The sequence below is a fragment of the Xiphias gladius genome, chromosome 18 (assembly GCF_016859285.1).
Source record: "Xiphias gladius isolate SHS-SW01 ecotype Sanya breed wild chromosome 18, ASM1685928v1, whole genome shotgun sequence".
In the NCBI taxonomy this organism is placed as follows: domain Eukaryota; kingdom Metazoa; phylum Chordata; class Actinopteri; order Istiophoriformes; family Xiphiidae; genus Xiphias; species Xiphias gladius.
The window spans coordinates 8,148,870-8,176,369 of NC_053417.1; the positions used below are offsets into that span (position 1 = coordinate 8,148,870).

A 27,500-nucleotide genomic window follows, 5' to 3' on the forward strand; every position below is an offset into this window, starting at 1 on the left:
CGGTTGGTTGATTATCGGCCAGGCTAATAATCAAATCCAATATTCATTATTTGTCCACATATTGGACAAGTCATTTTGTCTCATCTGATTGAAGATTAAATAAACAAATTAAAAATGTTCTGCTTTGGCTCTGATACAGCCATTTGACTCTGAAAAGTTACTGCTTGTAGTCTGGCTCAATGTCCCGCCTGCAGAATTATCAGACCGGTAATACAAATACAAATGCAAATAGAGATAGGTAGCGTTTGGGCTATGGTAACAATTAGTAGTTAACAGATTTCTTGCCCATATGAGTTGACGTTTTTACATGTTATAGCTGATGAGGGGTAATAATGGATGAATGAATAAATGAATAAAATTCCATTGCCTTTTTTTGCCATTTGCTAAGTAAACAAGCTAGTTCACAAGCTATATAAACTAGAGCCCAACCGATATATCGATCGTCTGATTTTATTGGTTGATACTGGCCTTTCACAGATATATCAGTATTGGCATATATGTTGTCCAATATAAAACTTATTTTTTCTTTAAACAGAACATAATGCAGAAAAAGATGCTAGGGGTAATTACATGGTATTCTTTTCACCTTGTGAGCCTAAGTTTGTGTGTCATCATGGCAAAACGGAGTCCTGGAGACACCTACTGTAGTGGAGACTACCACATAGGCTGTTTTGAGTACTCTGGCAGGTGTTTATATGCTTGTCTGTATTAACAGATTTTGTCAAAGCAATAGCATCACATCTGTGCAAGATACAGTCTCAGAACTTTACAGATGTGTAGTTTGAATGAAAATGAAGGCTGAGTTCAAAAATGGGTGTGGGTCCTGAGTAGTAGTAATAATGTAGTAATAAGTACTAAGTACTCATGGGTCAGGAAGTCAACATGGGCATCGCAGATGGTGTGATCCTATCGCAAGATGGTCTCTAGTTTAGAAATGGTGTCATATAGTTTGTCCAACAGAGCGTGCTCCGACTCAATTGTTCACAATAATCTCAGCACTGTCTGCAGCACGTGTACCAGAGTACGCATCACGGCTGAGCAAACACAGGTGTTGAGTCATGCTGTGTCTTCATGATACATTGCTAGATAGTTTTTTAAATACATTTCTGGAAGGTTAGAAAACAACAACCCCATAATTTTCCCTTTTCAATATAACTAATATATGTACAAAGTGTTATACACACACACACACACACACACACACGCACACACACATATACAGAATATCAGCAGTTATATCGGTATCGGAATTCTTTTTATTCTCCAACACCCTACGGCCTTTAAGGCCCCAAAAATCTGTTATCTTTCAGGCTTTTACATAAACATGTGTGTGTTATCAGGGTGCAATGAAACAGTGGAGACAGAATTAAGTGCACTTTGAGTTACTTGCTTCAGCAGCCAAAAAATATCTTGTCACTACGCTCCCGCGTACCAAGTCAGCGTGTTTTTAGTAAAGTCACAGCAATTTGTGAAACAAATTGCATGCTCTCTTTCTCACAAGAGAGCATGCAAAATAACTGCGCTTCCTGCAGCACAACCTGGTGCTGCTGAACTGGAAGTACTGAGGGATTACTGGTTTTACTAAATTTTTATTTGATTTATTCATCTTAGAGGAAAAACCTTTGGGAAGCTACTTATTTAAATATCTTATCAAATATTAAATTTCAGTTCAGTTTTTAAGAAATACTATTAGGAACTACTAGTTTTCCGAACATAATGTTTTCCAGGGCTGGCTGACCCCTAGTTTAAATGTAAATAAAACCACCCAATTTAGTAATTTAAAGTGCAGTCTGTTAGTATTTAAACAAGTGGCATGTTTGGCAAGTGCTGCAATCAAGCACGTGTCAGAAGTATAAACAATGGCTTTATAGTTAATAGGCTATCTTTCAGCTGTAATTTAAGGGTCTATAAATCCATATTGAGTCCTTTTAAAAACAGCCCCCCAATTTTAGTGGACAAAACAGAATCTAATATATTAAGTTAAATAGAGTCATATTTGGTTGCAAAGCAAATACTGCAAGATCAAAAACTGCAAGAAGTCTACAATCCATTTACATGAGCAAAAGCTTGGCATCTTTCCATGCCTTTGCTGCAGCTATCTTCACTTCTCTCTCGTTTTAAAGCTTTGTGTCGTCACTTTGGCTTAAACAGTTGAAACACATGCTCACTTGCACTGAGGTCAGGTGATTGATGCGGCCTGTCAGGAACATTCCACTTTTTGGTCACTAATAAACTTTCCAAAAATTGTCTCCGTTTCTGGCTGTTTGTATGAATGAATTACAAATCTTTGTCCTTTACTCATTTGGCCTCTGTGCTCAAAAAATAACCTGGCCTCTAAAATGAAAACAATTCTCAGATCAGGTCAATTTCAAATTGGTGAAATTTTAAATAATTTCTACAGACAAAACAAAATATGGCAGTGCTCTTTACTGGTGATTAGTATTAGAGGTGTGATTCAGAAGAATTTTTCCCTTGCGCTGATGGTGGAAGTGCTGAAACCACTGGCAGCCCAACAGATACAGCCTCGACTTCACTGCCTTCTCTTTCTGCCAGCTATTTTTAGAGAGGTGGTGGGGGAGGAGAAGGAGAAAGAGGAGGGAAGCAGACTTCACATTTTCCAGCCACTCCTATCAGCTCCGACATCTCAGAGCACAACACAGCAAGAAGGAGAGAGGAAGTGTAATTCGACTCCACACACACACACAAACCACTTCATTGGTATTTCTCCTTCCCATACGGCAATGATCATATATGCACCATTCATTTTCACACCATACAGACCTATAAGTGGGCTAGATTAGCATCTTAAATCAGAAAACATTTCTGCGTAGGTTTCTTATGCAGGGCACGTGATAAAATAATGCAAGTGGACAAAAATTAATTAAAAAAAAAAAAAGGATTGATAATAACAGTGAATTTTTGGATGGCAGAAAGGAAATTTTAAGATTTTTTTTAAAACTTAAAACTTTAAACAGTAATTAGTATTAAATTTATATCAATTTAGAAATGTACAAAAAGATTTTTTTTTTTTTTTAAATTGTCTTTAGCTTTGAAAAAAAACTTTCATAGTTCTGAAACCACAGACATGCAATGTTAAGGAAAGGGACAATAAAACTGTTACTGCACTGTTTACCTTACGGGCACTAATAATCAAAAGGGACCCTCTGATAAGATAGACAATAACATTGGATGTTTTTTTTTTTTTTTTTTTTTTAAATAGCTGAAGATTTGAGGATAGCTTCATGAAAAACAAAATTAAATAAAGGTTAAACAAAAGCTGTAGGTCATCTGGTGTTGAGGGATATAAATCACAGAATGGTCTAGTGGGGTTTGGCAGTAGATGTTTGGGGTAGAGGAGAGACTCCACCCTGATGACATAAGGAGTGGGGTAGGTAGTGAGATGTTCTGGTGCACAAGAGGATAGAGGCAAGAGAGGCAAGCTGGAGGACAGAGCCAGATTAAACTAATGAGAGTGAACAAGCAGAGGACAATTGGGAGGGGAGCTGCTAATTAACCCCTTGGTGAAAGGGAGCAGGGCTCGGTAAGCTTCCCAGCATTAAACACTGAGCAGAAGAGGCCTTTGGTTACTTCACCCTGGGTTTCTTGGCCCAGGGTGAAGTCATATAGCTTTTTTCATCTGGTTTTCAGTCAAACACATTCTGTACAACTATGCATATACAGTACGAAGTAGTGTACATATTATTAAGAGGTCAATTCAGAAAGGGTACACAACATAATGTGATCCAGTACAAGGCGCCTACCATAAATTACTGCCTTTGTGAAACATTTAACGTTCATTTTGTTGAAAATCTAATGGTTCGACCAACCCTGAGGTTGTGTTGTCATTACATTTTCATCACATTTCATTTTAACTACTTGTAATTTTTATTCTGTATGCACAAGGCACAAAACAACAAATGTCCCACTACTGTGGCAACATTTTAATGATTCTCTACGTGACGTGACTGACAAGCCCAACAAACAAAAATCAAATGATAACACAACTGTCAGTGATGGGATTATAACTAGCAATTTCCCCTTGGAGCATACTGTTCTTTTTCCATCCCAAAGTTGGCATCCTATACTTTTTAGGTTTGTCTCACACTCAGAGCTTTTGTTGAACCAATATACTAAAATACTCGTCCTGACTGCCATCCATCTCCCTTATAGAACATATCCAGATTAACAGGCTAAATCTGAAAATGCATCTCTCTCTCTGTTAATGCTGTTTGCAAAGTTCAAAATTGGTCCTCAATGGACTCATAGTCTGATTTTTATTATGAGACAAATGTAACATCATTGGAGCACACGTCCAACACTTAAAGAAAATAGACAAATCTAAGAAAGAGCAAATCTACCAACAGTACACACCTGTGAAATAACTTTCATAATAAAAATAACATACCAAAGCAAATTGACAGAGCAGAATAGAAACCAACAGCAAATCATAGCTGGCAAAAGATTGTATATAGCCAGTACTAATCCATTCAAAATGCCTGCATCTTTAATGGATTGGTACTGGCTATACAAGCCTAGAATAATTTGCAGTCTTTTATTTGTTTCCTCTGAGTACACCAGGTCATAAGAAAATGCTGCATCCTACTCCATTAAAACAATGGAACCAACATTATTCAGAACAAGAGAATAAAAAAAACAAAAGTATAGAACAAACAAAGTATAAAAAGGAGTTTGAAATGACAACAGTGTGCGTCAACTAGTAATGCGAGCAGAGCCATAAAAATTGTCTCTTAGGATGCATATCTTAAGTTTTGTTTGTAGGTTGACGGTGCATGTAAATGTTATTGGAAGTGTCAGAGACAAAAAAGGTGATTGGAACACCGCTACTAATAAAAAAGAAACAATACGGACAGGGGACATAGTGTACATTGGGAGTTTGAGAAATATTGTTTCATGTGCTGTGAGACATAGACAGTCATGTATTAAGCACAAGTTAGTGTTCAAAAGGTGGGGTAGAGATGGTGAGCTTAGTAATTAACACCGTCCTGCTTGGATACCAGCTGCCACACCCCTTGCCTTTATGAGGGTTGTATCCCATCTCCCCTAACTCACTTCTTTTTAGGACTTTATATTCTAATGCTACAGAATGCCATTTAGGTTGTGGCCGATTACCTCTTCATGGAAACATACAGTATGAGATTTACAGCAGGATATGGATGGGTCTGGTCTTTGTTGCAAGTCCGTATGTAGCTGGCCGTTGCAGTGTCTCGGCTACTGATCATCTGTGTCAGCATGCTGTCTCCACCTTAATACGGGCGCATTGCCTCTCTAAGCAGGCGTTTCCTTTTTAAGGGTGTTTCCCTAGCTGTGCTTGTCTTTCTCTCTTCCCTTTGTCAAAACATTCAGCGGATGTGGCGACAGCGCACACACTTTACAAATACACTTGCTCTGTGGTTTCTGCTACTACCACTGCACTTGCCAGTGTCCATCCAGGCTTTAAACCGGGCTTTGCAATCAGCTGAATAACAGTAACAAGTTACACAGGACATCCTGACAGGCAGGCTTATATTACCAGACAAATGTAGGGATAAGAAAATGAAGAGACAGACAAAGCTGGCACTTCACACAAAATTAGGTCAGTCTGACTTACATTACATGGTAAACAAGTAATCAAGACTGACCCGAGTGCAAGAAGCTGAATATACTGGGGATTCCATGATACAAGTGACTCTAATGAGGTACTTGGAGTACATTACTGGAGGAAAGGGGGGGAACCAATAGGTAAGCAACAGTAATCGCAATTACCCTTATATTTATAAGAGCAGTGATTTCAGTGACACTGATCTTGGCATTATTGTTGATGCCAGACAGGCTGGTTTGAGTATTTCTGAAACATATCTCCTGGGATTTTAACGCCCAACAGTCTGGGGTGAAAGAAAAAAAAAAAAAAAAAAAAAAATATCTAGTGAGCGTCAGTTCTTTGGAAAGAAATGCCTTGTCGACGTCAGAGGTCAGAGGAGAATAGCCAGACTGCTCGGAGCAGATAGAAAGGCTACGGTAACTCACATAACAACTCTTCACAACTGTGGTGAGCAGAAAAGTATCTCAGAATGAACAGCATGTCGAACCTTGAGGCGGATGGGCTACCACAGCTGAAGACCACTTTGGGCTCCACCCCCTCAGGCAAGAACAGATATCTGACGCTGCAGTAGGCACAGGCTCAGCAAAACTGGACAGTTGAAGACTGGAAAAACACAGCCTGGTCTGATGAATCTGGAATTCTGCTGAGGCACGCAGATGGTAGGGTCAGAATTTGGTGTCAGCACCATGAATCCATGGACCCAACCTGCCTTGTGTCAACAGTCCAGGCTGGTGGTGGTGGTGTAATGGTTTGTGGAATGTTTCTTGGCACACTTTGGTCCAAGTTAACCAAAGAAAATCTTGGTCGGCTGACATCGTACCTAGTCTTCAACCAGACAAGTGGTTACGGAAAAGAGAAAAAAAAATCTGCACGTCATCTCTAGATTAACTAAATCGTCCACAGTGCACTCTACTTGCTAGCCCTATTAGCCTAAATGAATTATAAATAAACATGAAAAGCTAGTAGTTGCAGCACATTAAATAATTTTAACCTAAATATTTTATACTGAAATGATAACAGAATCAGAGCCAACCAGTGTGCACCTGCGCATATTGATAGGATTTCCTAAAATTGAACTATATCAACTTGTGATCCCAGCACAACAACTATTGAGGAATATACACTCAAAGCCTCAAGTGTTTAACACAAAAGTCGAAGGAGCATCCTAACGCTAACAAGTTAGGCTACCGTTTTTAGATAGTATGCCCTGGTGGTTGTTGAGCTGTGATATGCAAACTGCTGTTTGAAACGTTTACACTCGACTTTTTGGTCATCCGTTTTAACAAAACGCAGTCACACTAACGACTTCTTTGACACTGTGTCATTAGTTTGGAGCCAACTCCAAGTAAACCTTCAGTAAATGTTAATTAAACCTCAAAGGTGTAATGAGGTCACTGGATCTAATTCTGACTTTAACAAACCATGAAAACCTGTGTGGGAGAAACTGTTTTATGTGTTGTTTTCAAATGTCATTTTCTATTTAAATGTTCACACACATTGCACCTAGGGTCAATGCCAGAATGGTTATGTGGCAGATGGCTGTAAAACCCCTATTCCTGGCCTGCAATGGGACTGCACTTACAGATCTTGATGCATCTGGAATGGCTTTTAGAAACGCACTCTGTCTGGAGAGAAGCCACCTCATTTCTTCTTGTTCTCTCTGTCCATCTATCCAATGAAAGAAAACTCTTTGCAATATTTACAAGCATTCTCCCACCCTTGTACTCTCTCACTTTGAGTTAGGCAGATCTCTTCTTGTGCCTTAGAACCTGCAGTCTAACCACTGACTATAGCTCTAACTGCCAAATTGGCAACAATATGACCAGTTAAAGTAAAGTCAAATTTAACAGCTCGTAGTTTACAACAGTAAGTTGCCCTGATCCAAATCTGCATTTTTGATGTATTGTGTTGTCCTAATTATATCCTTTCCATTCTCCACTTTTCCTAGGTAGACCACTCCTCTAAATTTTGGTTCTTGGTTAAAAAAAAAAAAAAACATGCAGAGGGGATGGAGAGATGATGTCCGAATCATGTACAAACCTTAATGTAACATCTCCTTGCTTTACTAATTTAACTTAGCCCTACTTTAGCTAAATGTGCCCTGTTAAGGTGGATGCTGTAGAAAAGTAAATTTTAAATCAGATTATATTTAGCACAGGCAGTTATTCAATGTGAAAGGACTCTGACTGCAATCTGAGGTAATAAACATGGTCAGAACATTCTAGATTAAAATATTATTTTGTGTTAGTTTTAATTATCCATATTTAAAGATATCTTATTTTGGCATTTTTAGAAGTGCAAAACATAGGACAAAATGATACTGTAAGTGCAAGTGGTTTTTTTCCCTTTTTGTGGTCTGGTTGGTGGTAGGGGGGGCTAAGTGCTGCTAGGAAGTGATGCATGGTAAATGTAGCTGAAACACAACCAGGTCACAAAGAAGGCAGGAACAAGGGGGCTGATGATGCAGTAAGAGAAGACAGAAGGGGATGGCTCCTGGACATTTCTTAAAAGCCCCGTCCAATCTCTCTCACTTTGTCATTCTCTCCAACACATACAGTACACCTTCTCTCTATGGCTGTGTTTTCCTAACAAACAAAGCAACCGCAGCACTGTAGAGGAGGTGAATCCTTTCTCTCCCTGTCTAGCTAGCATCAGTATGAAAGAATGTATTGTGAAATGTTTTTATGCTGATGTTGCCAAATGTCAGTTTCAATACCAATACAAAAAGAATACGCTTTTTGACCATGTAATTGGCCAAGTATAAAAATGTTTGTAAATAAATTTTTTATTTATATGCTAAATTGCTCAAATGTATCACTGTTCATGGAGAGCTAGTGACCCAGCCACTGTTTACTTGGTTGGGCAAAACTTTAGTAAAATTCCTTTTTTTTTTTTTTATACTGGGGTGCTATTTTGTGTAGTGTTGTACACAATTCTTATCGGTTAAACATTTTACTCCCTCATTCAATTTTATCAAAGTTGATTGCTCAGATGTATCATATAGGATGGAATTAAAGTATATCTAAAAGTGCCTTGTGGACATTGAAATTAAGGGTCATTTGACAATTTGGTTTAGAAAGACCGTAGCCATACACAAACAAGAACACTGTAAAAAGAAAATAAAAAATTACTGCCCAACAATTTTAACTATTCTTTTAATGATTTAGCCATACATTAATACCTTAATCTATGCGTAAACTGTATAGGGCTGCAACTAACGATTGTTTTCATTATTGACTAATAAGATTATTTCCTATATTAATCATTTAGTCAGTAAAACATCAGAAAACAGAGAAAACTGTGATCATTGTTTTTGCTTTTTTGTTTTGTCCAACAATCCAGACAGTCAGGTTTTACTATAATAGTCTCAAACACACAAAGCCATAAGGGTATGTAACAGCACTAATATGGTGGAATGTTTGAGATTGAATACAAACAACCCCCCTCTCTGAAACACATGAGTAGAAGCAGTTCAAAAAATATAGTTAAGGGACAGAAATACTTAAATGGCTGCACCGAGAACAACCATCGAGCTCTGGTTTACCTCTAGCAAAGAGGAGAATGGTTGTAGTTCTTTATGTCTGCACAACTACGTCACTATAAAAGGCATTTTGAGATGTTTCTCAGTGGCTGCCCAGGCAACTGTGTGATGAACACTGTGCCACTTCTCCTATTGACATACAGTAGGCAGTGAGCAAAGGTTGACAAACTGTGGATTATTTTTTAATCCATGTCTGAGGAGTAGGTGGATTTCAAATCTTAATGGGTCTCAAGAAGAATGGCTGAACTGAAAATGAACAGCCTTGGGCTCCATAAGCCATTTTGCTCCACTGAAAGTGGAGCAAAGTCCTGGGGGTACAAATGACTATGCATAAGCTGACACAGTTCTGATCATGGTGTTCTGCTCACTTTATGTGCACAATTCATCTCACAGAAAAATGAAACAGTACAGTGCAGCAATTTTCTAACTTGAATAGGCTACCTTTACCTTTTCTCTTAATAATTTTGTGGTACCTTCCATTCTGGTGTAAACTGAGTGGAATCTACCAGAAAGATGGTTCCATTACTCAGCTATTTTTCGAATCAACATTTGGGCACTGAAATGTCCATACCAGACAGACATGTACTCAGAAGAATGACACGTGCATTAACAAAATACCTGACACACATTTGCTTTATATGCTTTCAATTTATGTGATATCATGTAAGGCCATTAAGGGCTCATAGATCAGGAGGGGTGACGGGCTGGTTTTAGAAAAAAAAAAAAAAGAAGCAATTTACAGGACACACTGGAGCTGTATGCGTGACACACAAACCTTTCCACATCAGCGGACTTGGAGCCAGGGGCAATAAGTGTATGGTGAAACCGTTGCATTTCCTGGACAACAGTCACACTACCTAAAAGCTTAAGAAAAACGGCATACTATCAATGACACAATGTGCAGTTACCCTGCTTCTGTTACTTAAGGTATGCTAATTAACAAATTTTAAACCCTCTTATTTTGCCTTTACATAATTGTACAAATATAATTTTTAATGGTCTCAACGTTAGGCATATTGGTGACTAACTTGCCCGTCTCTATACAGGTGTTACCCAGGAGACAGAATGAAAGCCTTTCTTGTCCGTACTCTACCTCGTGTCCCATGTGAGCTGGGTTAGGCTCCAGCCCCTGTGACCCTGTACAGCCTTTATATTTGGCTTTTCATAAATATACAGTTATCACGCAATTTTTTCCCCCAAAAGAATTTTGGTCAAAGCTTCTACAAAAATGTACAAGGCCTGATCTTAGCTTCTGTAACACATAGCTTCTAAAAGGCTGAGGTGCTAAAAGCCATTTTTTTAAATTGATAGTGGCACTGCCTTTTACTTCCTATTGCCTTACTCATCTCTTTCTAATAAGAAAATGTGGCAAAGATGTGCTTTGCTGTATGTACAGTTAGGTCCATAAGTATTTGGACAATGACAATTTTCATAATTTTGCCTCTGTACAGCACAACAATGAATTTGAAACAAAGCCATCAAGACGTGATTGAAGTGCAGACTAAAGCATATTCAGCTTTGATTCAAGGAGTTCAACCAAAATATCACATTAACCATTAAGTAATTATAATTTATACATAGTCCCTCATTTTTAGAGGCTGATCAGTTTCATGGCCAGGTACGGCCTGTTCTTCCGTTATTTCATGAGAAATTAAGCATATAAAACGTCTGGAGTTGATTCCAAGTTAAGAATATACATTTGGTAGATGTTCATCGGAACTCTCAATATGCAGTCCAAAGAGGTGTTGATGCAAATGAAGGACGCCATCATACCAGAATTGTACCAGAATGATAAGAAGAGAACATTATGGAAAAGGAAAGGAGCGGCTAATGATTCAAAGCATACCATATCATCTGTCAAACATGGTGGAGGCAGCGTTATGGCATGGGCATGTATGGCTGCCAATGGAAGTGGGTCTCTTGTGTTTATTGATGATGTGAGTGTGACAGAAGTTAAGGGATGAATTCTGAATTCTGCTATACTATCTGCTCAGATTCAGCCAAACGCTGCAAAACTAATAGGATGGTGCCGCACACTACAGATGGATAATGACCCAAAACACACTGCGAAAGCAAAACAAGAGCTCCTCAAGGCAAAGAAATGGAATATTCTTCAATGCCCAAGTCAGTCTCCTGACCTAAACCCAACTGAGCATGTTTTTCACTTCCTGCAGACAAAACTGAGGGCAGAATGACACAAATAAGCAGCTACCGAAGGCGGCTGCAGTAAACGCCTGGCAAAGCATCTCAAGGGAAGAAACTCAGCATTTGGTGATGTCCATGGGTTCCAGATGCTTCAGGCAGTCATTGAGTGCAAAGGATTTTCATCCAGGTATTAAAAATAATCCTGATATTTATAGTTATGTTGGTTTGTCCAATTACTTTTGAGCCTCTGAAAATGAAGGGCTATGTATAAAATGACTGTAATTCCTAATCAGTTAATGTGATATTTTTGTCAAACCCCTTGAATTAAAGCTGAAAGTCTACACTTCATTCACCTCCTAATGGCTTTTTTTCAAATCCACTGTAGTAGTGTAGAGGCAAAATTACAAAAAATTGTGTCATTGTCCAAATACTAATGGACCTAACTGTATACCATGCAAACATGCATGTTTTAATGCACATCTGTTTATTTCAGTTTTTAAATACCTGACCTGAAACTAAGGTGTCGAACCTCTATTTACAGGAAAACTTACCATGTTTTTTTTTTTTTGTTTTTTTTTTGTTTTTTAAATTCAATTACGCTCCTGTCGCATTGCTTGTTTAAGCTGCTTACTGCTGTACACAAGTTCAATTGCTCACAATATTGAGTGTCCACAGACATTCCACTATTGTGAAGTCCTTTTTTGGCCTTTATAAAAAGATAATGCTGAAAAATCTTGGATCAGCTCATTTCCGATTCTGCTTATCAGCTCAAGATATCCGTACTTAACTAATTTATTGTTAAATTTGTTATTCATTTTTCATCTATGGAGACAGGTTTTTCAGCACTAATTCTTATTCTTGTTTATTTACTCTTAAAACTAATTTTAGAAGGTTAAATCATAACTGCTAAATAAACTACTTTATATGTACTTTAGCTGTTCCAAGATTACTTGAAATAGGCTCAGGCCAACCTACAAACATTAAACTAGATGTGGAATTTGAGTGAACTGTCCCTTTAAGTGGGCAAAATTCTATATGTGTGCTCTCTCAATGTGGCTGCCTGCTGCTGTAGTGTCCGATGATAGGGGACATAACATCAATGGGACCTAGAGAGTTTAATTGATTGATTAGTAAAACATTCCATGATGCGGAGTGCTCTTACTAGACAGGGTGCATTGTTGGTAGGGATAGCAGACATTGACTATTGTAAAGCAAGTAACTAGAAAAAGGCAAATAAAACTAGCTAAATGAAAACAACAAATATCTGACAATATGATTCACTATAAGCTGGTCTGCAATACAAGCCTCTGACAATTACAACATGTAAAAAACAGAAAAAGCAACTCTGAGCACAAGGCTCAAACCAAACAGATTCGACGGGCTAGCAGTAGCGTTGGCTGGCAAAAGCGTCACATACATTAACAAAGGTATGTTTTGTGCTTTGGACATCTGCACAACCCGCTTTTCATACAGGGAAAAGAATGAGTTAGATTAAAAAAGGAAAGAAGAAAAAAAAAAAAAAAAAAAAGGAAAGAAAGTCAGGCTAGCCCAAAGCCAAAAGCATGACCTTATTTAAAACATAAAATACACTCCTTTGATTGCATTAATAATCATACCCTCCCCCCATGCGTTCTCTCCAAGCTTCCAAGAGAGGAATAAGTGTGTGTGAAGAGTCACATGACAGCTAGCCCACTCTTTTGCTCAAGTGACTATGGCCTTTTTTGCTTTAAAGAGGAAGAAATCTCACTAAAACTGGCAGTCTTTCCCCATCATCTCGGGATTCAGGTTTGGTCACATTTTCCATGTGGCAGTCAAATGTAAGGGCTAAAATGTAAATAGACAGAGAGGCGGTCCCTATTCAAAGCAGAGCAAACCCTGACATGCACATGCAAAGTATTGCTAGGGTTTGTGATGGGCTTTCGGCAGGGTTACACAGTGCCTGAGTGGTGACAGGCTTGTGTGTGGGTCATTAAGCGGCCCTGGTGCCACTTACTTTGACTATTCAAAACAGCGGCCAAGACCGTTTGGCCAGTGTTGACAAACTATGGATGTATAACAGCACCTACAGTCAAACTACACACAAATCTACACAATGTGAAAACATTTGTTAGAGCTTCCTTTTGTAATGCTGACCCTGGGGATAGTTTGGGGAGAAAAAAAAACAAAAACAAATCATAGACAAACAGGAAAGCATGCTTAGCAAAATAGATTCAGGAACATAAATGTTTAGTGTGGTACCGTTACCTTGTATAAAACACATACATCTTGTTTTGTGATGATTCCAAAGTGTTGAAATTAGAACACATCTAATCCATATCACACATTGTTTGATATTTCCAATGCACTGCTGATGATTACAATTAAAAAGCATAACAGAAAGCGCTTGATTTCATGTCAGGAGAGGAGACAATACCTCTTCATGCAGAAGACATGCATAATACGTGGGTCTACAGAATGGGCATTCAACTCATGCTGGACCCCTTCATGTGAGACAGCTGTCACAGGTTAATCGTTGGTTGTTAGTGCTGGCTAAGACACCAGTCTGTAGAGTAGCTCCATAGACTTACAGAATTACCATATAAATGTTAATTTTCTGTTTCACTTCTGTCCTCTTGTCCATATTATGCACATACATTCTCCCTCACTTGCCCATATGTGCTCATTTTCTGTTTCTCTCTCTTTGGGGAGTCTGTTGACCAACGTCAATATCATTAAATGAATGCCCATTTGTTATATCTGAAATGACGGTTAACATCATACCTCACATTATAACCAATTAGCTACTAGATGGCAGTGATGACCTGTGTTGAGGATCTCATTAAAGCAAAAGATGATCTAAATCACACCTTTCTTAAACCCTGGTCAGCAGTACTGTTTTGAAGGAGGTTTGAATTTACTCATTCAGATATGGGTGTTTGACCATTTCTCTGAATGGGGTATATTAGAGAGAGAAATCATACCTAAACCAAAACTTGCAAGATATTTGAACAAGCATGTGTACTGGCAAACTAAGTGTAATACGTAATAACACCTCCCAAAACCCTTAAATCCTCCTCCAATGTGCCCTCTGTTAATGAGTCAAGGTGAAAGAATTTATTGTTTGTGCTTTGCTTCTTACAACCTTGACATGGGATGAGTAGGTGCATACATGTGGCTGATCACAAGTGGTCTGTAATACAAATCATTGGTGTTGAAGTTGTACTTGTTTGTCCGGGGGTTTGTGCAACAGCAGGGTAGCATCCACAGTAATGCCGGCAGTATACTACATTCAAAATCAAAACTGCCCTGTTTTCACAGGCAAAAATACAGTTGCTTTGGGTTTCAGCTGCCACATTGGTCTAAGACCTCTCAGGTTAGGTCAGAACTTTCACACAGTGATTTACCACCCCAGTACATAATTGCAATTGCTTAACAGGTCACATGATTAGTTGCATATTCACACGTTTCAGATTAACCTGAGAATTTTCCAGATATTTTGAAAATAACTAGTGGTGGACCAATTGTGACAAGATATAGTGATGCAAAACGAGTTGGGAACAAGTTCATGTTCAGTGTCAGCTCCCAGAATGACAAATATACCAAGACTGTTGCCAGCTTCAATTTCACTCACTAGGCCCAAGATCATTCTAGCAAGTTATGTGTTCTTTATTAGCACCTGCGTATCCCTCAGGTAAGTAGGGAAGGAAAATTATCGTATATATTGGCCAGATTAATCATGGCTTTACTCTGCATGCAAAGATTAATTAGAGAAGAATAACTGAAAGGACCTGGTCAACAGCTGTAAGCACAATAGCAAAGAGTAGAGAAGTAACTAGCAGGGATAGGCATATCAAGCAAAAATAATTTGATATTCACTGGGAACTATTCGACCATTCTTCAAAGATTCCTGCTCCCCCCCGCCGCCCCTTGCGCACAGAGAGAGAGAGATAGACCCATTAACACTTTTCACAATTCTGTGCATAGTTGTGGTAGATTTATATGCTAGCTTTACCATGCAGAGTTTGTGCTGCACCTCATATATGTTTTTTCTTTTTTGAAGGAGTTCCACACAGAACTTTTTGATGGCTGTAGTAGTCTTTGGTTTTGCATATTTCTCCTGTTTGTACAGTAGCATCTAATCTCTCAGCGTCACACACCTTTTACCAGCGCCAGAACGTGTTCTTCTTCTTTTGTTGTTCAATTGCAGTTGGAAAAACAAATTTAAGGTGCATTACCGCCACATTCTGGCAGTAGTAACACGTTACCAACAACCAGGCACTGGTAAAGACAAGGGGAAAATATATTTTTTAAGACAATAGTCTTAAACTATTCAGTCTTTTATAATTCAATGACTATTTGAAGATTCGAAAATCATGATCTACCCCCTAGTAACTAGCATGTACAGAAACCTGCAATGGTCATATATTCTAATTCATGGCCAATATATAAAATACAGAATATACGACAATATAGTGTCTGAAATTCATTTCTCAAGCAATAAAAAAAAAAATTACATCAAATTAATTTTATAAGAATAAATTTGCCACTCACTTAATCTTTTTTTAAATCTCACACTTTGTAGATTAGTTAAAGTCGATGCATAACTTTTTTTTTTTTAATGTTAATAACCATCGCAAGAAATATCCACTCCTAGTCGTAATATTAACACTGCTGGAACCCAGGCATTTGCTTACTATGCGATTTAGACCTGCAGGGATGAGGGGTAAGTCCACAAGTTCATAAAAAAAGGTCCATGGTCCCTGGAAAATTTCCTGTGATTGGACAAGCTAGAATCATCTTCCTCCAGTATTATTATTAGTTGTTACACTGTTGGGATTATTTCCAGCATCATACATTTCACGGCAATTCGCAAACTCCAGCTCGTTCTGGTGTAGAGTGAAAGACCTCCTGTTGTTGTGAATGTACGGGCGTTTGCACCCAGTGCCTTATTTGACAACCTTTAAGCATTCGCCAAATTTGATTTTGAAAACCATATACTGGAGCCCTGAGCCTTGCACTGGCACTTAGGGTTATAAATAACACAGACCTGAAACTGGTGATTACTGTGTGAGTATATGTGTGTAAGTCAGTGTGTTGTGTGTGTGTGTGGTGTGTATATAACTAAAATAACTGGACTGTTAATAAGTACCACTTGATACAGGTCATACTCAGCTGCTAACAAAACTTTTAACAAACTCCTTAGACAGCTTCTGACCAAAGTATTGTTAAAAACACAATTGTAGAGACAGATTTATAATTACACAATCTTTAGTCCCATATTTGCCTATGGATGTGGAACACACCCTGATGAAACTGTTTCAGTTGTGATCTGTAGGAAGCTTAGAGAATGAATAATAATGTACCCGTGTGTCCCTGTGCCCGGGCATAGTAGCAACACCATTTCAAAAAATTTCTTTGTCATGTTCTATGGTCGTGTCTCACCTTGAGCTATTGGCTAAACTGCACCCACAAATCCCAGTGGTACTGCTCTGGTTTGTCTGTATCTGTAAGCTTTCAGAAAACGTGCACAAATACGGACGAAATTAATGCAGAGTACGGACAGAAGGCTCCGTCTATATCAATATCAAATTTTGAGCATAAATGAGCCTAAATGATCCACTTAAGTTATTATTCAAGAATAAGCTAGTTGATGAAGACACCATTGTGGATCAAGAGAGCTAGGCCTTCAGGAGCACAGAACAATGGATAAACCAAGGCCCATGTATTAACAGATATGCTGTCCTGTGTGTTTTTTCCAGCCTTTGCACTAAAATGATGGAATAAGAAAGCAGGAAAATAGATGTTTTACAGAAAACTGAGTGATGAGACACTTAACCTATGGGGGATGACGTGCCACCAGTTTTCCCTAAAAAACATTATCCACCTGGCCTCCCAAAAGGGCCGGTCATTTTTGTTTTAAAATGATTATGATGATTACAATGTTATCTGACCCCCCAACACCCTTTTTATAGAGCACTCCACCTTTATAAAATTACCTGACTTGGGTTGAATAATGACACAGTTTTATTCATTCCTATATTTTTTTTCCAAAGTATCTAATAGGTTACACAAACAATAAAACTACTGAACACAGCAGAAACAGTTCCTTGATAAGAAAATATAGTCCAAAATTTACAATACTGGACAATGTACTAACAACTGATCATGTCAAACAGAGTAAGTTATTTGTAGCCCATCATATGGCAGTCTTCAAGGAATCGACAGCCTACATCCCTAAATTGGCAGTGGGGATTGGTTGAGTTAGGTAGACGTCACATGTTTTCGTTGTAAAAGTTGGAAAGTAAGACAAGGGCGCTACCTCTGAAGAATCCTCATGTCCTATCACCTAAAATGACAACCATCCAATAATACACACGGAGTGAAAACACTTAAGTCTTCAACACTGGCAATTAGACCCATACGCTGGAATAAGCAGCAAGGTGCTGCACTATATTTGCTATAAATGGCAAAAGAAATAGTGCTGAAAGTGCACAGTTGAAAATGAGGGATTTTGAATAATGAATGTGACTGACCCAAGATATGAGCTTCCTGGACGTAATTATTTCAGACTGTGGGATTTATGGATTCACACTGACAATCTTTAAGACTTTTATTCATTTTTGTATAATATATTTCTGCAAAGGTTTGTCTAATGTTACACTGATAGTTTGTCCAAAGAAAGCCACCTTATGCAACCTACCATTTGGTACCAACAATAACGGCCAGAGAGCTACCTCTCTACAACTGTCAGTTGCTTGGGCTAATGTAAATCAGTGAAGCCCTGTTTACTTGAGTATTGTTATGAAACACCTATGCGGCCATACAGTATAAAATACCAAGCACTGACAAATATGTGCTGTTCTTTTGCCACTGTTAAAGGAGTAGAAATATATTAAGGCAGCTATTATTACACTTACCTTAATATGTTTATAGTACACTGTACAAGATGCATACTATTTAAAAGTCGGAGGTACATTTACTTCAACACTTGTATTTATATGTGAATGGTCTTGATATTTATAAAATTTATCTGCAGTACCAGAGAGCTGATGTACTCAACGGGAAACCTTGCTAAATTTTACCGTTTCTGTAAATGTTTTTTCAGGAATTTGTTCGGAGAGGCACGCAGCACTTTTCTGCCTTTTAAAGACGCCTAGTGGACATGCAGTTAAAAACAGGATCATATCAGAATGAAGAATAATCAGCACTATCACTGACCAAAGCCATATAATCCCAAAGAGTGAAAGCCACAGACTAAGTATTTAATCCCATTCGTATCCTGCACCTTCAGATTATAAAAGAAAATAAATAAATAAATAAATAAATACATAAGCTGGATAGAAATCCTTATTCAAAATACAAAAGGACCACAAATACCCCACCCCCTGAGACACACACACACACACACACACACACACACACACACACACACACACACACACACACACACACACACACACACACACACACACACAGAGCACAAAAGACTAAGGATTCAGGTTTTAAACACATGGTCATTATATAGTGGTGACACTCACCCTATTGACAAACTCTGCTGTGTACAAACCCAGGGAAAAATGTCCTTCAGACACACATTACTACCATGAGGGCAGTCAGACAAGCTTGTCACACACCACTTGTATCACTGCATAGGCATCAATACAATTTTTCACAAATGCCCACAGATTATGCTATCACTGTCCACCAGGGCCACTGGACAGAGTGCCAAATATAATCTGGGTGTCAGTATTGCGTGGGTCACGATCACACAATTCGCCCAACATTAGACTGAACAATGTTTTATGCTTAGTTTGATAACTGGATGTGGTTGGACATGCTTACAGGTTGTTCTCAAAACAAAACCATTACTCATAACAACTTTAAGCATGCTTGGTCCAGTGTTATGCATGTGTTTCGTACTTTAAATGCACTGGATTACAAGGTGAGAGCAGTTAGGCTAAAGGCCTAAAATGCTGGACCAGTTCATTCACAAAGAAATAATCTGATAAATCACAGAAAAATCTTAAATTCCAGTGAAGCTGAGGGCAGTTACTGTGAGTGATAAGAGAACTGAAAAAAGAAAAAGATCAATATTGGAAGTTTTGGGTCAATGTTTGACAATTAAATGTCACTGAAATTCAGTGGCATTGCAAATTTGCTAAATTTCAACCCTGTCAAACTCATAAACTGCATTGCAAAATTAAGCTCGCACGCACACACACACACACACACACACACACACACACACACACACACACCCTATATACATGAACTCTGGCAAGAAGAAATGTGGCTAGTGTATAAGTCACATAAAAGCACACAGAGATGGTAAAGTTTTAAAAAATAAAGTGGAATAAATGTTCAAATGGTGTGTTTTGACTAAAGGAAATAATATGGGAAAAACACCAAACGTAAAACCTGAAGAAAACGTCAATGTCTTGATTTGAATTTTAATACAGAGACCTTTTCTTAAATCTATTCATCGATATTTAACTCTGACTTCTAGTCAGGGTTAAGAAAAGCATGTCCCATTTTCCTGAGGTGTGGATACAGATGCTTCATATTAGATATTATGTTTAATATTAAAATATGTAAGTCAAATGTTTATTGTAAATTATACAAATATTTATCCTAGTTGCCATGTTCCCTGATATTCAGGTTCACAGTCAAGATGTATAACAATCCTTCCCCACCATGTTGTCCTGTACCTAAGGTGCTCATATTAGAGTCATCTGACCAGGATTCCCATCAGCTTTAGGACATTTTTAATACAAATACATTCTGTACAGTTTCCCAATATGGGAAAATCAAAGAAATCTTTCCTGCCAAGCCTGAATCCATCCGATGCTCGGCAGCTGTCTCTCTCAGTCTGAGAAAAAGCGGTGATGAAAAAGGCTTTGAACGCCATCTTGTTCATTGCAGCTGCTTGGGCCCTGAATACAGGAACCCATTCATTCGAGAAGGCGGAGGGAGGGGGCACAGTGGCAAAATGAATTCATCTTTGTGAACCCGTAAATACAAATAGCTCTAAGAAACGCCGAAAATTTGCCGAAACGACTAGAAATCGGCTAGTTTCGGAAATTAATTCTTCATTCTTAACACTGCTGGTCAATAACTTCGTCAAAGCGGTATGCTACAAATCTTGCCTCGGTGCTGGAGGAGGCGCTCAGCTCGGCTTCCTGCGACAGCACGTCTGGCTCGTTACTAAACCATCTTTCGAAATGTCTACCACAAAATAAAAATCTCCGAACTCCTCTCTTCTACTTTAACACCTTATGCTGTTGTGCTGACTAGGATTTGATGCTTCATCGGGAATAAAAGGTGCCCGTTTTCCGGCTAGAGCTTGAAATACTATGGACCAGCACGGCCCGCTGGGGCATGGTTACTGTAGCTGCTAACAACTTGCCCTGCAACAAGACCCGTGATCGAGATAAACAGATTGTCAAAATCCAATTAGTCAATCTCGTTTTCACATCATTAAAAGAAGAAGTTCAATTTAAGGCCGAACTATGTGTTCGCAAACAAGCTGGTTTAACACTCGTCAAACTAAAATGGCTATTGCCACTATGAGGTCCACAGCGGCGCTTATTGCCCTTTTCCCCCATGCGCTTACAGCTGTGTTACCACTTGGCAATACATATAAGTTTCTTTTGGCTTTATGCTTTGTGTATTCTAATGAGGAACTGCGCTAACGAATTAGCTATTTCCTTTTCGGCAAAATCAATTGATGGCTGACTCTGCAGACTAAACGTGGGAATCTTAACATATAACGTTAGCTGTGACATACAGTACCTATAATGCATGATGGTTTGGTTTCGATTCACTGAATTAAACGCTGTTGGTTCATCTAGCCCTTTTAAACATGGTCCGTAAAATAAGTGTCCACCGCTGAGATACTTCGCATTACGTAAATAATTTTAGCAAGGGAAATATTATCGCTTCAATGCAGGAGTTTTACATAAAAGCGGCACTCAACAACACCACCGTTCATATTCACTAAGGATACAGGCAAATTGTTCTGGCTGCCATGTTCGGGATATACACACCCAGATCAGTCATACCAGGCTGGAAACGTAGGCTGTGGCCACTGCTGGCTAACGTGTAAGGACTGGCTACGGAATAGTGGGGGTGGTGGTGATTCTGTTGGTGAAGTAGCCATTTTTAGACTCCCTTCGTTGACAGTTGCATGATGCTACAAATTTTCAACATGAGTAGAAGTAAATCCAAGCTCTGTTCACGTTTGTTTGAACTATGCAAGTGTGAGAAGTTGCAAATATGTAATCATCTTCAACAGCTCGCCTAGGGTTAGTCAACAATAAACAGTGGCAAATGTAAGACCAATTGGCTTACCTGGTAATCATTTGCCATCTACAGAGCAAAGATGTGAAAAAATATGGGCCAACATACAGATCCAAAATTTTGGTGACAACTAGGATAAATATTACGTCTTAGCTGAATCCCAAATTTATATACTGCTGGGGTAAATGGGCTACTGAATCAAAGCCGATACAGTTTAACCAAGACAGCTAATTTCTTCAGAGAGTGAGAAAGATACCCGGACGTTGGAGAGGGGTGCTGGCTAACCTACCGAGCTGTCACCAACTAACCTGCTAATTAACATTAGCACTAGCCATTAACTACCTTGCTGTCGGATAGAACCATTAGATATAAAAGCAATTCCATAATCATCCGGTTAATTGACACCTGTGCTAAAGCAGTTCGTTAAGTTTCTCCAATAGTGGCCCACACCCACTCTCTTGGCAGCAACGACTAGCTAGCAGCAGGCTAACAGCAGCTAACTCTAACGGAGGAGCCACTCAACCCAGTTTAACCCCTTTCGTTCATCTTCCCTGCTCGACAGGCTAGCCGACTGCACAGACACTTAATGCATTTCCTGGAGCGTAATTTCATATATCAATACATATCCTTACCCGCTTTCAGTCGAGGGTATCCGTTGTTTATATCACATTGACTGGAAACAGCTAAATCTTGTCTCTCCTCTCTCCACCAGGCGTTCAGATTTAGCTAGTTTAGCTACCGAGGAGCGGCACTCCCCGAACCCAGTTTTTGACCCGCCGAGGGGGGAGACACACCGGCACAGAGGCGCAGAGACAAGGCGGTGTTTCACCCAGACAGACGTGTCAGAGTCCCGTTTGAGCGTTCTTCCGTTTCAACGCAAATTCCAACTCAAAGCAAAAATCCCTTCTTGTCTTTCCCACCGTCGTTGTCCCTCTTTTTTTTTTTTCTTCCTTCACGCCAGGATCTTAGTCGCTTCTTCCTCCAGCCATCAAACAGCAGAGATGGGCGCGGTAACCCTGCACTCAGGTCTGGGAAACCCCACGTTAAGGCAGCGTCACAACGCACGGCGAAGGGTCGGCGACCACTCCAACAGATCAGGAAATACTGCCATCTTTGGTAACACCAGCACACCTAGACAACATTTACCTGCCAAAACACTGCCTTTAATTCCGCAACTTTGCTTATTGAAACAGTTAAAATCAAAATGTGACCCGAGAACGAGCATTCCCCATGCCAAGGTGGTTTAGAACAACAGCCTGTCTACACACCAGTCAATGTTTATGCCAGTGGTTCTGAAACTGGCTCACACAGTTCTACCGGGTTTTGTAGGGGCTTTTAATAATTAATAATTAATTTAACGTTTAATAATTTGTGATGTAATTCAAGTGTCATTTATTTTTTTGAACGCATATTTTGCACATTTAGGTTTTACCCATATGATCTCTTTGTACACACTGTATACTCATTAGTCCCAAATAAATGAGCCCCTGGGAATGTTACTTGGAACTGGATATGTACGATCCGTGATTTGAACATGTTCGAGAACTCCAGGGGAGCGGGAGTTTCATTTCAGCACAAGGACCGCTATTTCAAGCAAACGACTGTCTCACTTACAACCCAAAACCGGACTGCGCCACAAATAACTACACGAGTGCACGTACTGCCCTGCCAGCACGCGTGGCTAGACCCAAAACACAACACCAATGCATGTACACTTGATATAACATGTGTTTTTAGAGACTAAACTTGAACGCACAGTTTTACCGTGAAGCTTAAAAATTAAGAGTTAATACCCAGAATTTACTCTGATAGATTATTTCTTTCAGGAAAAAAAAAAAAAAAAAAACACCCATCAGTAAAACATCCCAGACCATTTCCCCTACAATGAAAGTTTGATTATCTATATTGAATATTTATAATGATCCATTAGTAATCCCCTTGACAGTCACCAATCTCTCACCAGAAATTCGATCAATATAACCTGGCGGTGGAAGGGTTTTTATTTGTTTGATTGTTTTTTTTTTTTGAAATTCTCAAGATATTAATTTTGCCATAATTCATGGCTTATGAGCTGATGTGCCTGAGCCGTAGTTCAAGCTAAGAAATCCGTGGGGATTTCCTTCCTGTGCTGAGTGTTTGTGGGTGGACCATCACTACTACACAGCACAAAGACGACTTGATCATTAGCTCCAGTAGTCTAGGTGGAGTGCTCAGAGGAGGTGTTAGTGCTCAGCGGGTTAAGGCGTTACTTGGAGACACGGAACACTTTGACGTCCTCTGGGACACCAAAGTGTGTGTGGACTTGGTCCGAGGGGGGGGCACTGTTCTGTCTACTGTAGCCTCGCATTTGAGGATGCACTGTTTGTGCCAGATCTCTTTTGCTCTTGTCTCCTTACATTCACATTTTACATTGGCAGTCATTGTTGCGCTTTAGTTTAAATGGAATGTGAGATGGGCAACAGTCATTTTGTATCATTATGTATTTGAAATATTAGCCTATATTTTTACAGACAAACATAATCATTTATGACAATGCTGTGATGAGGGGAGAAATTAAAAGTAAAAAAATAATTGATCACTGCGCCCTGAAAAAACATGCGTCAATTAAAATTATCCATCAATATATCCACTCTCGCAGTGATTTGAATTTCCACCCGAGCATGTGTTTGTGTGTGTGTGTTCCTGCCAGTTCTATAAACCTCAAACATGTAGGAGGAAGCTGGCCTGCTGTCCTGTATGAACAATCCTCTGCTGTGGGATGGTCAGCTCTGTAACCACACATTAGTGCACCTACAAGAATAGCATTACCCACGGTAACTGTACAGAACTGTTTGGAGGGGTGTGTGTGCATATTCATGCTTGTGATAGAGTGCAAACCCACCAAGACTCACATTTTTAGGCGTACATTGATATTGGTGGTGGTTTAACTTAAAATGTTCATGGTCAGAGGCCCGAATTTAGCTATCTTTTTCTTTATTTAACTTAAAAAAAAAAAAAAAAAAGGTAGATAAATGCAGGACGAGTTGAAAACACGGCCCCTGTGCTTGGGTATCAGGCAGTTTTCCAAGTGTGGGTTTCCACCGGGACTCATGTGCCCGGGTTAATGCTGCTGAGATTTAGTTGCCCCTGGATACACCCATGCCTTTCTGCATACATGTGTTGTGAAGCTTCTTTAGCAGAGCCTCAGACCACCCAGGGGAGAAAGCTTATTGTCTGCCTTCAGCCTTTTGATTAGGAGAGCGGAAAGAGAACAGTCCACACCTTGATGTGCTGTCTGTGCCAAAGTAAGCTCTAATTTAGTTGTTATATATAAAATGAAACTAATATGATATACAGCCATGATAAGCATGTTGATCATTATGAGGCAGACAACCCTTAAAACAAGGAAAACTCAATAATTTCTCTATTTTTTTCCTGCAATAACCATTAGTTTATTCTTTTTACAGCTTTTATCAGTTACTATATGATGATGACAAAGACATCAGCCTATAAAAAACTCTACAAGTAAAATGGCTATAAAGGTGTTTTGTCGCATTTTGAATGTTCACCTATCATTATTTAACTTATTATTTTTCCTAACAGTACGAGTGTATCACATACAGTATGTATCCGTTTATAAAGCTTCTGCTGTGTCTTTTAATGCAGTACAAAGCAAAGGAATGGGCATGACCTGCAAGAAAGTTGACTTTTATGAGCATGTTCATTCCCCCGCATTGATTGATTAGAAAAGTCACATTCACTAACTGTTCATCTGCTGACGGATTGACAGGCAGACTGCGACACACAAACACACACACACCACTCGTCAGTAGAGCAGGGACCATAAGTAGCACTATCCCACAGTATTAGCGAGAGATTAGAGGAGAAATCAGATTAGAAAGAGGCAAAATGGCAATACAAATATTGCTTAATATGATCTCGTAAGTTTCATAAAACGAGTGACATTACATGAGGCTAAGCTCATAATGACCTTGCTTTTTATAGGCAGGTTGGGGTACAGTAATCTGATTTAGCATAATCTCCTACAATCTCTGATAAATGCTTACGGCATGTATCTCCGAGAGAGGTCAGACGCTGCTGGTCTGTTTTGGAGCATTACTGACATCTGCTGTTACATACATACTCATACACAGGGCCTAGTTCACATACAGTACGACACCCTTTGGAGTTTATCAAGTCAGCTCTCATCTTTGGAAGATTCTAATGATTTAAATGTGACAGAGTAATCCTGAAAAAAAAAAAAAAAGATTACGATTGATTATGATTTGATCAAAAAACGAAAAAACAAATTTGTGTTTAGGAGGAAAATATACATCCGATTAGCATTTCAAATTGTTGTAATGCTTTAGTTATTGTTACAATAACCAATAAACTACCAGCACCAGTAGTCTTACTGTACAGTACCAACCCACAACCACCATGAGTCAGTTGTACCACCTAAAGCCGAATTGTTGCATTTCCCAGTTTGCATGAAGTTTGCATGAAAACTAGTCAGCAAGCAAGCAGTCAAAAAGCTACTTGCTTAGCTAAACGTATGGATAAACCATTGAAATAATTAACTAGTTCATTGATAAATGGTTGAAATAGCTAAAAGTAATGGCTAATGCAAACTTGACCAATTTGACCTAAACACAGCCAGTTCTACTGTATGAAAAAAGTATCCACATATTGTTGCGTTACTTAACATCCCCTTAAAATCAATTCTAAGGAGCCCATTTGGACCATGACATGTGTGATTGATGAAAGAGTACAGTACACAAGTTCATCTGACAGAGATGTGGAGGGGACGTCAGACATAAAAGGCAGGGAACCACAGCTCTACAGTATGTCAAACCTGTGATCTGTTCTTCTGTGATTGACAAGCAAACCAGAGGAAGCAAACAGGAAATGTGTTTCACTTATAGAAAATGGTAGGGTAAAATAAATACCAAGAAGTTTTAAGATAGTATAGCGATTTTCAGTGTGTGGCAAGCCCCTTCTTCATTTCTGATCCTTAGAAAGTGCCTTTGCAAATTTTTTTTGTCTTCATACACAATCCTTAGGAAACAACCTGAGGAAATTCAAATTTATTTGACTTTTCTTCCTCCAAATGTATGAAACCTAGAATGCAGAAACACTTTATTTTGTGCAAAATCAACACAGCCCTCCTTTAACTGAAGGTCGTATCGCTCTAAAAAAAAAAAGATTGGAACAAATGTTATCCAGTGAACTATACAGAAACGGCTTCAAGACTAGTTTCTTAATATTATGAGGTGGGAGACATTCAGATTTACCGTGTTTTGGAAGACGAGTTTGAACGAAAATCAATCAATGGTATGGCATTAGCTATTTTGTATTAACAAATTGAGATTCAACCTCTTTATCCAGTAATGGGTATAGATAAATTACTGTATTTTTTAAGATTTGTAATGTTGTATGTTTTGTATTTGTGGTCATCGATGTCTTTCTTACAAACTTCTTGGTTAGCCGGAGATAATTTCCCAACCTGGTAGACAATAAAGATCTTTGTTCATTGAGAAGTAATGTTCAATTTTTATTTCCATTTAGAATAAAAGAAAAATTGGGAACAAGATGAAACAAGATAGGTATTTTTTCATCTTTTATTGTTGCCTAATACTTGCAAAGACTTTATGGATGTGTGTGTGTCAGCTGATTAACTCCTGTGGAAAATCGCCATGAATGGACGAAACAAGTTAGAAAACACATTCCTCTTAAGTGAATGTGTCTGTTCGTAATACACTCTTGATAATTCTGGACTTTCCTAGATAATTAGTCAAATTCCAAAAAACTTTCGCTATTTCAAATACACTTCACCACTTTAAATTCCGTGACATCTCAGGAATTCCATAACCCCTGGAGGACCAGGTGGTAGGAACTTGTAAGTGCAATTATCTAGTGCCGTACTGGGCCCTGTCCAGGTCCGCTAGACGGGAGTGA

The 27,500-nt window shown here is 38.9% G+C and overlaps 1 protein-coding gene across 1 annotated transcript in view; it reads right to left on the reverse strand.

Moving 5' to 3' along the window:
* Positions 1 to 22,683, reverse strand: part of LOC120803680 (guanine nucleotide-binding protein G(I)/G(S)/G(T) subunit beta-1) — a 41,239-nt gene extending 18,556 nt beyond the window's left edge. Inside the window, exon 1 of the mRNA XM_040152411.1 lies at positions 22,196 to 22,683. The gene's annotated coding sequence lies outside the window, so the exon portion shown is untranslated. The remainder of the gene's footprint in view (positions 1 to 22,195) is intronic.
* Positions 22,684 to 27,500: the final 4,817 nt, after the last annotated feature.